Here is a 12,408-nt window from a genome sequence, read left to right as displayed (position 1 = left end):
GAAGAGACTGTCTTTCTTCCAATGTATAGTCTTTCCTCCTTTATCGAATATTAGTTGCCCATAAAGTTCAATATTAGTTGCCCATAAAGTTCAACCCTACGTTTCTCACCTGTTCACCAATTGTTAGCACCTTGCCACATTTGTTCTCTGAACCGCCTGACACTAAGCCACAAATATCCTGGTCCTTTATTCCTATACATTTCCGTGTATATTTCCCCCGAACAAGGAGATTCTTTATTTTTTTTAAAGATTTATTTATTTATTTATGATAGACATAGAGAGAGAGAGGCAGAGACACAGGAGGAGGGAGAAGCAGGCTCCATGCTGGGAGCCCGACGTGGGACTCGATCCCAGGACTCCAGGATCACGCCCTGGGCCAAAGGCAGGCACTAAACTGCTGAGCCACCCAGGGATCCCCCAAGGAGATTCTTCTATGTAACCATAATACGCTTTTCATAGTCAAGAAGTTTAAGAGGGATATGATAAAATATGTATAATGCAATACATGTTCACATTTTTGCCAAATGTCCCAAAGCTGTCTTTTACAGAATTTTTTTTTTCCAGTTCAGTATCTGACCCAGAATCATGCTTTGCATTTAGTTGTCTTTTTACCCCGTTTAATCTGGAACAGTTAATTCTTCTTTCGTGTCTTGACTTCAATGTTCCTAAAGAGTGCCTGCCTGTTTCCTACCCTGACCTTGAATTGGGGTTTGTCTGGTGCTTTCCGTGCTAGTTCTGCACCCCTCAGGTCCTGCACCTTTGGCAGAAGTGCTACCTAGGTGACAGTGTGTCCTCGGGGCTTCATACCAGGGAGTGGAGGGCCATTTGTCTCACTAAGATGATATTTTGATTGCTTGATTAAGGTGTCCTGTAATTGCTTTTAAGTGTTTAAATAATCTGGGGGTTTTTTGTTTGTTGTTTTCCTGCCAGACTGTGAGCTGCATGAGGGCAGAAGCCATGTCTAGAGCTCCACCTCCATCTCTGGATCCACCAAGCAAAGCAGGTTTAAACTGGGGATGTGCACCTGCCCTGCCCCCCCTTCAGCCTCACAGAGCCTCTATGAGGGACTGAGACCTCAGATAAAGAAAATGAGGTTTAGAAAGGGCCTGGCTCCCTAACACAGTGATTTCCTCCCACTTTCACCTCACCTGAACTGTCCCTCCCTTCTAAGACTCTCTAGGGCTGGCACCTGGGAAAAGCCCGCCCCCCCCAGCCCCCCCCCCCAATAAAAATTGGTTTCAATGGAAACAGAAATTCCCCCAAAGAAGGAAATCACATTAGCTGTCCAGAGCCTAGGGGCTGGAGGAGAGAGGTGGGAGGCCCTATTTGCATTTTTTCCATTAACAAGCTAGAGTCAGAGCTCGCTTGCCTGGGGAGATAATTTGAGAGGGAAATCTTTGCATATTTTATTTAAAAGCACGCTGCGTTAGGCGGGTAATAATGCGGAGTGCAGCGATTAGGTGAGGCCTGCGGGCGCCGGGGGTGGGGTCTTTTCCTCCCTGGCTCCCACCACCCAGCCCACCCCCAAGTCCTGGGAACCAGCCTCCTTGAAGGAACAGCCTCCTTAGGCCTCAGAGGCCGGTCGGGGCTCCAGCCTCAGCCGCCTGGACACTTTCTTGCTGAGTGAGCCCAAGAGGAAGGGCTCCCAAACGGAGACACTGGCCCTGCGGTTCTCAGCGGCTGGGGTGGGGGTGGAGTGGGGTGGGGTGGTGGTGGTGGGGATGGGGGTGGGGATGGGGGTGAGGTGGAGGTGGTGATGGGAGTGGGGGTGGAGTGGGGTGGGGGTGGGGTGGGGTGAGGGATGGGAGTGGGGGTGGAGTGGGGTGGGGGGGTGAGGGATGGGAGTGGGGGTGGAGTAGGGGTGGGGATGGGGTGGAGTGGGGTGGGGGTGGGATGAGGGATGGGAGTGAGGGTGGAGTAGGGGTGGGGATGGGGTGGAGTGGGGTGGGGGTGGGGTGGGGCGGGGAGGGCAGTACCGGGCTCTAGGGGGGGCTCTGAAGATGTGAGAGAGGTGCGTGGGCTCAGCCACTGCGGGGGGCCCTAATGGCACCTGGCACCTGGGGACACGATGCTAACACCAGCTGCCCGGGGCACGCGCTCCCGGCGCGCATGCGCGAGCCTGGTCCCTAACTCCTGCCGGGGCTGCTAGGGCCTCTGCCCAGCCCTGAGGTCGCGCGTGGGCCAGAGGGGCCGGGGGCGCGGGGGCTCCACGAGCTGTCCCACTCTGTGCAAGTCACTTCACCTCGCTGGAGTCTGTCCTTCCTCTTTTTTTTTTTTCTTTAAAGCTTTTATTTATCTGTTAGAGGGAGGGAGAGCGTGCAGGAGGGGGGCGGGGGGTGCAGCCTCCCGCTGAGCTCACAGCCCTGCGCGGAGCTCCTCACAGGGCCCCGGGATCATGACCTGAGTGGAGAGCAGATGCTTAACCCACTGACCCCCCGGGCGCCCCTACTGCCTCTTTTATTAAAAAGGCACAACAGTGTCTCCTCCTCGGTGAGAGCAACGGGGAGAGAGCGGGGGGGGGGGGGGGGGGGGGGGGAGGTTTCAAGTAGGGGGGGGCGCAGTAGGGGACGTGAGGAGCTCCTGGGGGTTAGTGACCCTTCTCCCCGCCCAGTTTGCGAGGCCAAGGCGACCCTAACCGGTCCCTGCTCACCAGTGGGGGACTCATCAGGTCACAGGTCGGTTAACCCTGCTTGCCCTGGACCGTAGCTTCGCCGCCGGAGAACGGCCTTCGCTGCACCTGCCAAATACCAGAACCGGAGGCGACTTGAGATAATCTCAAATGTTATGAGGCGGCCCGGTGCTAGAGGTTCTGCGGGTCCTCGCCGTGTCCAGCCGGGCCAGAGCAACCTGCCTTCTCCATCCCCTCCAACCCCGCCTCGGTCCCCTCCTCCGTTAGGTGAGGGCAGGGCCATTGACTCGCCTCCCCCAAAATGCTTTCGCGTGCGTGCACCTCCCCCCCCCCATGACCTAGAAGGTCTTCTAAAGAATTAGGGGAGTGTCTGTGCGTCTCACACAAAAAGAAGTCTCATTATGGAGAAGAAGGTGATGATTGCACCTGAGACGAATTGGGGGGAGGAGAGGGATAGTGGGGAATCAATAAAAGATCCTGTTCCTGTCTGCCTGAGTTTGGGGATAGGAAGGAATTCGGGGTGGGGGGAGGCTGGGGGGCTCTATGGGTATCTGCCTTCCGCTTGGGTCAGGACCCGGAGGTCCTGGGATGCACATTGGGCTCCCTGCTCAGCAGGGTGTTTGCTCCTCCCTCTCCCTCTGTTCCTCCACCTGCTCAGGTTCTCTCTCTCTCTCTCTCTCTCTCTCTAATAAATACAATCTTTTTCTCCTAAGTCACTTAAATAAACAAAATCTAAGGAGGGAGAGGAAGAGGAGTGGGAGGGGAAGGTGGCTTGTGAGTCCTGGGAGGACCCGTGAGGATTCCAGGCCCTCTGGGCCCAGGAAGCAGAATAAGTAGGACCTTCCCTTCCCTCCATTTTCCCCTAAGAAGGAGGAAACCGTCATTTAAAGCATTAACTGGGGGGATCCCTGGGTGGCTCAGCAGTTTGGTGCCGCCTTTGGCCCAGGGCGTGATCCTGGAGACCCGGGATCAGGTCCCACATCGGGCTCCCACTGTGGAGCCTGCTTCTCCCTCTGCCTGTGTCTCTGCCTCTCTCTCTCTCTGTGTCTCTCAAGAATAAATAAATAAAACCTTTTTAAAAAATAAAGCATTAACTGTATAAATAATAATAGTAAAGCATTAACTGTAGGGGTGCCTGGCTGGCTCAGTCAAAGAACGAGTGACTCTTGATCTTGGGGTCATTAGTTCAAGCCCCACATTCCGTGTACAGATTTCTAAAAATAAGTCTAAATTTTTTTTTTAAATTTAGAGCATTAACTGCAAAAGTGTACCAGGAAGCAGACACCAGCTATCATTTCTCCCTCCCCCTTCCATTCCCATGGCAAGCTCCCCCTCTTCTCTGCTCAGAGCCACTTAGCCCCAGGTGGGCTGGTGGGGATGTTCCCTAACTTATAGAACCCTTTCTAAGTGCAGATGTTTCTCGGGCAAGGAGTGTATAACCTCGCTTCTTCCTGCTCAGGGTTTGAGGGGGAAGGTGAGAATGCAGAATAGTTTGTGGGGTCCTACCATCAATGGAACCCACATAAAGTAACTTCTGTTTATTCACCTGTAAAATGGGAAAATAGAGAAATGGCCCCTCGGAAGGCCTGAAAGACACCCATGCCCCTCGTCTGCTCTTTATCTCTACCTTATTCCCACCCGCTTCTCTGTCCCACTCCCATCTCCCCTCCTTCCCACCCTGTTCCCCAGCTCCTTCATTCACAAATATTCCACTTCCAGGAATCCTAAAAGTAGAACCTCCCATGGAAAGTATTCCCAACCTTGATGAATAAAAGCAACCTTCACTTTTCTTTTTAAAAGTTACTAATCAGATAAAAAAAATAAAAAGAAAAAATAAAAATAAATAGTTACTAATCACAAACGATAAAGGTGACCATTTCAGTAGACTTCATTACAATGAATTTCAAAACAGCATAAAAGGGACACCTGGGTGTCAGCGGTTGAGCATCTGCCTTTGGCTCAGGGTGTGATCCTGGTCCCTGCATGGAGCCTGCTTCTCCCTCTGCCTGTGTCTCTGCCTCCCTCTGTGTCTCTCACGAATAAATAAATAAAACCTTAAAAAAAAAAAGGTCAGCTTCTGAAATAACATTTGCTTCTAGAAAGGGTGAAAAATCATAGCAAAACCAATTAACAAAAAAAAAAAAAAAAAAAAACAAACCCACAACGCATTGGCCTGTAACAATTTTGCAATTTATAAAGCAATTTCAAGAGCACTTTTTTATACTTATAATAATCCTGTAAAGTAGATGATACTTGCTTTCTTACCCCCTTCTAACAGATGTGGGAGCTGAGGCTCCAAAAAATTAAATGACTTCGTCTCTTAGTCACAGGGCTAATGAGCTTGAGAACAGAATGGAAAGCTAGTTTTCTAAGGGCCACAGGGAAGAGGAGGGGAACAGAGATGGGAAGTCCCGAGGGGCTTGCTTGAGGTGAATGGGATGAAACCAGACACCACCGAGGTGGGAAAAATACACTCAGGACAGGATGCTAATGGCATTTGGGCGCGGAGACATGCACCTGCATGTTCTAGATGGAGCCTGTGTTGGGCTCTTGCGGGGCCAAATTCAGTCGACACCAAGCAGGCCCTTTTGAGGGACTTGTAAGCTCCCGTGATGATACCCAACAACCCTGGTACAGAAGCCCTCTTTCCAGAGGACTGGCTTCTGGGGTGCCCAGGCTGCACCCGTTACTACCCCATATGCCACCAAACCATGAAGGTGCTGGGTGCGCCGCAGACAGAGGTATGCCTGGCACACAGACGAGTGGGGTATTTTACCGACCGTAATACATGCCCCAGCATCCCAGGAAGTGACGTGATGCCAAACTGTTGAGAGTGAACATTTGTGACAGTTGTACAGACAAAGCCCCTTTCTGCACCGCAGTTGCTGGCTCAGAAGGACTCCTCTGTCTTTGGGGCAGTGGCCTGCTTCTGAACCCTCCGGCCCCGGGCCTGGCTCCCCAGGGCGAGGCCCCTTCCCTGTTCCTACAAGGCCCTTCCCCTCACCTTCTTTCACCCATTCTCCAGGTTGACACCAGCTCCTCTGTGAACTCTTTCTTGATCGGCCCTTACCTCCCTCATTGCACTTTGCACCCCAGATGCAGTCTTTCCATTCTCCACGTTCCCAAATCTGATCTCCGGAACACTCAGTCGATAAAGAGGATCTATGGAAAAAGGGTTCCCTGCTCAAATAGGTTTGAGAAGCCCTTTTCATACAGCGCTCTCCTCTCAGGAACTCACAAGACATGCGGACACAGTAAAGGCCCTGAGGAGTCCTGCGAGAAGAGGTCCAGTTTGCATGGTTAAAGCCGGTGTTCCCCAGGCCCCTGTGATCTCGGAAATCTTTTACTTCCTGCCTATTATTCTGGAAAGTGTTTCCATAGCCCTGCGTACACAGTCCTATTAGCACTTGTCACACTGCACTCTGATTACTTATGTCTGGGCCTGCCTCCCTGGAGAGACAGTGACATCCCTGCGGCCGGGACTGTCTCTGCTCCACCTGAGTCCCCAGTGCCTAGCGGAGCCTGGAGCCTGGTAGACAGCAACAAATATTTGTTCAATGCAGGGATTTCCTGTCTGGGACTAAGATGAGGACCTGAAGGCAGCTTCCGGGCAGTGCCTGGGAGGAGGTCTCTGGTGACAGTGGTGACGGGAGCAGGGTGACACAGATCCGCTTGCAGACTGTGGGGTTCTAGGCCTTCTGGGGATATGATCCGTCCTGAGGGGTCTGGGACAGAGGGTGTCCAGCATCTCTGGGGGTTCAAGCCCCTCAAGTGGCCTCTGGGGCTGCCGTGGCCCAGGAAGGGCAGGACCTTGTTCCCGCGGTGTGGGTAAGGCAGGGCCAGCTGGAGGGGGGGGGGGGGGCCTCCCTGACTCAGCCACTGCCCTGTGTAGCTCCCTGGACCCCGGGGCGCTGAGGGCTGGTTCTGTGAGGAGCGAGGCCAGGCGGGCGATTTCATTCCTTCCCCTGAGAGGAATCAAAATCCCCGTGAGGGCTCTTGAGGGAGGTGTTTGTGGACCAACCGGGAACCTGCAGCCCCGCAGGCGCTGGGGAAGATGGGCCAGAGGGAAGCAGGGAAGGCCTGGCCTGGGGAGTCAGCGGAGAGCTGCGGGGGGGGGGGGGGGGGGGGGGGGGGGCGGGGGAGCCCAGCAGGAGGGCCTGGCGAGGCCCTGGGGAGGAGGACCCTTGCTGAAGGTGGGGAGGGGGGCGGGGGAGACGGGGGTGGGGGGGAGGACAGGGGTGGGGGGAGCCCAGCAGGAGGGGCTGGAGAGGCCCTGGGGAGGAGGACCTGTGCTGAAGGTGGGGAGGAGGGAGGGAGGGACAGGGGTGGGGGGGAGCCCAGAGGAGGGGCTGGAGAGGCCCTGGGGAGGAGGAAGCCCGGCATCTGGTGACCCAGGGCCCAGGGTGGCTGGTGGGACGGGAGGCGGGCTCAGCTTGGGGATGGGGGGGGCTGGGTCCTGCGCACCTGGGGGGCGGGGCCTGAGGACGTGAGGCCGGGAGGGCGTCGCGGGGTCACCGGGAGGGGCCCCGGGGGAGGTGGAGAGCCCGGGTGCTGGGGGAGTGGGGGGCCAGTGCCGGGCTGGGGGATGGGGGGGCGCCAGGGGCCGGGCCACCCCCGTGTTCTCACCTCCGCGCCCCAGCGGGGAGCCCCGCCCGCCGCGCCGCCTGGGTTAATCCGGCAGTTTAGGGGCGCTGCCCCCGCCAGCAGGGGCGCGGGGAGGGGCGCGGGGGGGACACGGGGGCGGGGGGCGGCAGCTGTCCCGCGGGGCCGCGACAAAGGGCCTGCTGGCTGCGGCTGAGCCATTTGAGCCATTTTCACGCCTGTTGGGATTAGGCGCCGGGCCTGCCCCTCCCCTGCCCCTCCCCTGCCCCCCGCCCCGGGCTTTGTGCTGGGGCGCGGGCTGGGGAGGGTGCCAGGTGTTGGGCCACCAACGTCTCTACCCCGCTGCTCGCATCCCATGGCCCCAGCCCTCCCTCCTCTCCGGTGGGGGGTGCAGGCATCCGGGGAGCCCTGACCCTATAGTGGGATGAACCCCCTTTCCTGGAGTGGTTAGAGGGCCCTAAGCCCGAGCCAGCGCAGGGGTGAGGTGGGCGGGAGAACCCCCCAGGCCCGGAGGAGAAGCAGACCCCCTGGGGGGCACCTCTCCCGGGCGGGGCACCTTCTTTCCCCTGAGAGGGGGGAGCATGCATGCAAGGTCTGTGGCCAGAAGTGTGCATTTGTGAACGTGAGCGGGTTTGTGTGTGTGTGTGTGTGTGTGTGTGCTCGTGCATAGGTGTGCGCCTCTGGCCTCTATGTCTGGGGGCGGCCTGGGAGGTGTGCACTTGTGTATGAGTGTGGGTTTGAGGTCTGGCTCAGACCCCAGAGCACCCCCATCCCCTGCTCCTCTGCTCTCGGCCACTTCATTAAACTCCCAGGGTCTGGGATTCCAGGCCCTTCAGCAACGCTTTTCATAGACAGTGCGTGGCCCAGCGGCTCCTGCTACCTCATGCCCCTCCTCTCCAGCTCAGGAGCAGCTCCCAGTGGGTGGGCTGCTAAGGGCTCAGGTGTGAGCCCTTTCCATGTGTAAACTCGTTTATCTCTCACACGATCCTGTGAAAGTACAAATTATCCCCATTTGAGAGCTGACAAATGTGAGGCACAGCTAGTAAGGGAGGATCCGAGACAAATGGGTCCAATTTGCACTAGACATCACCATCCTCTGTGGCTCCAAACTTTTACTCCTTCTCTAGGCCCTTCTTCCTCCAGGGAGCCTTCCTGGATCAGGGGCTCACAGATTTCACGGCTTCCTGGTCCTGTCACCTATTCACGGCGAGATTAGGAGCCGCCAAAGGCTTATGGGGCCCGGAGACAGGTCCCAGGCTGCCACCAGGGGGGTGTTGGGCCTCCAGAGCCCCGCGGGGGGGGGGGGGGGCGCCCCCAGCACGTGCTGCAGCCTCCTTATGCCCCCAACTCCTTAAGCTCCTCCCTGGTGCACGCTTCTGTCCCTGCACCCCAGGCTCTCACCGCATCTGCCACACGTAAGGGCAACGACCTATTAGGAGACATTGTGGTCACAGAGCTAGGCCTCTGTCTCTCCCCCAGCACCCAGGCCGGACTTTCTCCCCACCGGACCCTTCCACACCTCACCCTGTCCCTGGGGCCTGCTCAGGGGCGGCTGTGGCCCTGCCCCTGTGGGTCTGGGGGGTGCACCCCCAGCTCATCCCTCCTTCCTCCTACCAAGCAAGACTCCTCAGGGAGCCCCAGAAACCCGGTTAGACATCCCTGCTCCTGGTCATGGGACTGGCTGGCTGGCTGGCGCGGGTGGCTAACTGGCTAATTCGGTCCCTAGAGCACAAGCCTTCCCTCCTATCACAGTCCCAGGGACTAATCTCCACCCAATGACTTTAAAACAACCTCCCAAGGAAAGAAGCTTCTGGCAGAGATCTGCACAGGGGCCCGCTTCCCCTTCTGAGGCCCAGGGAGGCTTGCGTCACCCCTGGGGTGTTAGGCTCCTCTGTGCGCTCAGGCTAGGCCTGCTCAAGGGCGCAGCGGGCTCCACAGGCCCTGGTGGCTTCTAATGCCCACGAAGCACCTCCAGGTTCATTTCCTCATTACAGTTGGCACCGTGAAGAGTCCGAAGCAGCCTAGAAGGCCTCTGGACCCTGTCTGCCCCACACCAGAAGTAGAGCAGAGGCACCGGCACTTCCCGCCATCGGCCTCCAGCCTACCTGCTGGGCGACGGCATCCACTGGGGTCTTGCCTCAGTTTCTCTGCCCCCACACTCTGCTGGCCTGGCTGCGGCTCTAACTCCCTGCTCTCGTCCAGTTTCTCCTCTCACTTCCCCCCAACACCAGGGGCTGGACCGACAGGGGCCCCATACAATTCACCACACTGGTTCCTTGGTCTGGCTTTATCTTTTTCTTGATTCAGACAGCTTTTTTATGGAAAGGAATACTAGGCAGCTTTATTTTTAAAAAGCCTTTATTTTTTTAAAGATGCCTTTCAAATTTTAGACTCCAACTCCATAAGGAAAAATTTGATTTCTGTAAAAGAAACATTTAAGTGTGCATCACAAAAGCACTATTTATAACAACTCTCATTAATGCGGTTTACTATGTGCCAAGTAGAGTTCTGAGTGTTTTGCATATTATATATTCATCTAATCCTTGCAGCAACCCAATGAGGTAGCTGCTACTATTGTCCCCATTTTAAGATGAGGAAACTGAGGCACAGAGAAGTTAATTCACTTGCCCAGGGTCACGGAGACAGAAGCAACGGTGCCAGCATCCAAATCCAAGGTCTGTGCTCTTAACCCCTGCCTGTGCTCATGAAGAGCCTTCATACATTGAAGAAAGACCCCCTCTAGAAATTCACTATCTTGTGCTCTGAGAGCTTGACGCTGTCTCCTTGTTAAGAATCTCCACGGCTAAAGTTGTTAACCTTAAAAATAAAACTGTCGGTTATTTTCCCCAGAAAGATGGGCCTATTTGACAACAGCAAAGAATTGCCATTCAGAATAAACAAGCTTCAGCAAACTGTAGACAAGTTTGGAGACCCAAGGAGAAGAATGCTCCTTTATAGAGGAAAGGGGGGAGTTGGGTCAAGACCTGTTAGAAACAAACAATACATTGGCCTCACTCGGAAGCTTGAAGTGCAGTGGCGGCCACTGGCTGAGCGGTGACAGTCTCTCGCTGGCTGGGCTGTTGCCAGGCAAGGAGAAAACATTTCTTCCTTCTGCTTGGGCAGCAAAGTATAGGCTTCTTCCTGTTGGGAAAGCCCGGTAGACCCTTCCTGTTGGTGATGGAACGGACTAGGAGAGATGGGGAGAGCTCCCCCTTCTGGCCTCCCTCCTCCATTTTATTTATTTATTTATTTATTTATTTATTTATTTATTTATTTATTTATTTATTTATAAAATATTTTATTTATTTATTCATGAGAGAGAGAGAGAGAGAGGCAGAGACACAGGCAGAGGGAGAAGCAGGCTCCACGCAGGGAGCCCGACGTGGGACTCCAGGATCACATCCTGGGCCAAAGGCAGGTGCTAAACCCCTGAGCCACCCAGGGATCCCCGCCCTCCTACAGTTTAAATGAGGTTTCCTTTATTTTTATTTTTATTTTTTTAAAGATTTTATTTATTTATTTATTCATGAGAGAGAGAAAGAGGCAGAGACACAGGCAGAGGGAGAAGCAGAGAAGCAGGCTCCACGCAGGGAGCCCGACATGGGACTCCAGGATCACATCCTGGGCTAAAGGCAGGTGCTAAACCCCTGAGCCACCCAGGGATCCCTGCCACAGGCAGAGGGAGAAGCAGAGAAGCAGGCTCCATGCAGGGAGCCCGACACGGGAGTCGATCCCAGGACTCCAGGATTACATCCTGGGCCAAAGGCAGGCGCTAAACCGCTGAGCCACCCAGGGATCCCCACCCTCCTCCAGTTTAAATGAGGTTTCCTTTATTTTTATTTTTTTAAATATTTTATTTATTTATTTATTCATGAGAGACACGCAGAGAAAAACGCAGAAACACAGGCAGAGAGAGAAGCAGGCTCCATGCAGGAAGCCGGATGTGGGACTAGATTTCGGGACTCCAGGATCACGCCCTGGGCTGAAGGCAGGCACTAAACCACTGAACCATCCAGGGATCCCCAAGGTTTCCTTTAATTAATTTTCAATTATTTCGGGATGCCTGGGTGCCTCAGTGGTTAAGCATCTGCTTTTGGCTCAAGGAGTGATCCTGGGGTCCTGGGATCGAGTCCCACATCAGGCTTCCTGTGGGGAGCCTGCTTCTCTCTCTGCCTGTGTCTCTGCCTCTCTCTCTGTGTCTCTCATGAATAAATAAATAAAATTTTAAAAGAATTTTTTTCAATTATTTGAATTTAGCTATAGCTCTCTGCTGGAACAACATCCCTCAATAAGTGGAATTGGTTAAAATTGGTTCAATAATTTTGTTTAAATGCCAAATGTCAAGGTGACAAGAATTATTAAGAGTTATTAATACCTTGGGGCTCCTGGGTGACTCATTCTGTTGGTCGGCCGACTCTTGATTTCAGCTCAGGTCATAATCTCAGGGTCCTGGGACCAAGCCCCCATCAGGCTCTGCATTTCGGTATGGAATTTGCCTAATATTCTCTCTCCCTTTCCCTCCTACTCTCTCTCTCAAATGGATAAATAAAATCTTTAACAACAACAAAAAATACCTCGAGTCATTGTTTCAGTGAAAAGTACACTTTGTGGGGTTTATTTATTTATTTTTATTTTTTCTTTGTGAGGTTTAAAATACACGTATCTTGTTGGGGAGAAGTATAGGGGAACATTAGATTTCTCTGAAATGTTTCAGTTTACATAAGAAGAACATAATTTTTATTTGTGTAATTAAAAAGCAATAAGAGTGGATCCCTGGGTGGCGCAGCGGTTTGGCGCCTGCCTTTGGCCCAGGGCATGATCCTGCAGGCCCGGGATCGAATCCCACGTCGGGCTCCCGGTGCATGGAGCCTGCTTCTCCCTCTGCCTATGTCTCTGCCTCTCTCTCTCTCCCTCTGTGACTATCATAAATAAATAAATAAATAAATAAATAAATAAATAAATAAATAATAAATAAATAAATAAATAAATAAATAAAAAGCAATAAGGGCAGCCCCGGTGGCGCAGCGGTTTTGCGCCGCCTGCAGCCTAGGGCGTGATCCTGGAGACCCTGGATGAGTCCCGCGTCAGGCTCTCTGCATGGAGCCTGCTTCTCCCTCTGCCTGTGTCTCTGCCACTCTCTCTCTCTGTGTGTGTGACTATCATAAATAAATAAATAA

Source organism: Canis lupus, chromosome 15 (assembly GCF_011100685.1).
Source record: "Canis lupus familiaris isolate Mischka breed German Shepherd chromosome 15, alternate assembly UU_Cfam_GSD_1.0, whole genome shotgun sequence".
Classification (NCBI taxonomy): Eukaryota; Metazoa; Chordata; class Mammalia; order Carnivora; family Canidae; genus Canis; species Canis lupus.
Note: the sequence above shows the minus strand (reverse complement) of the source record.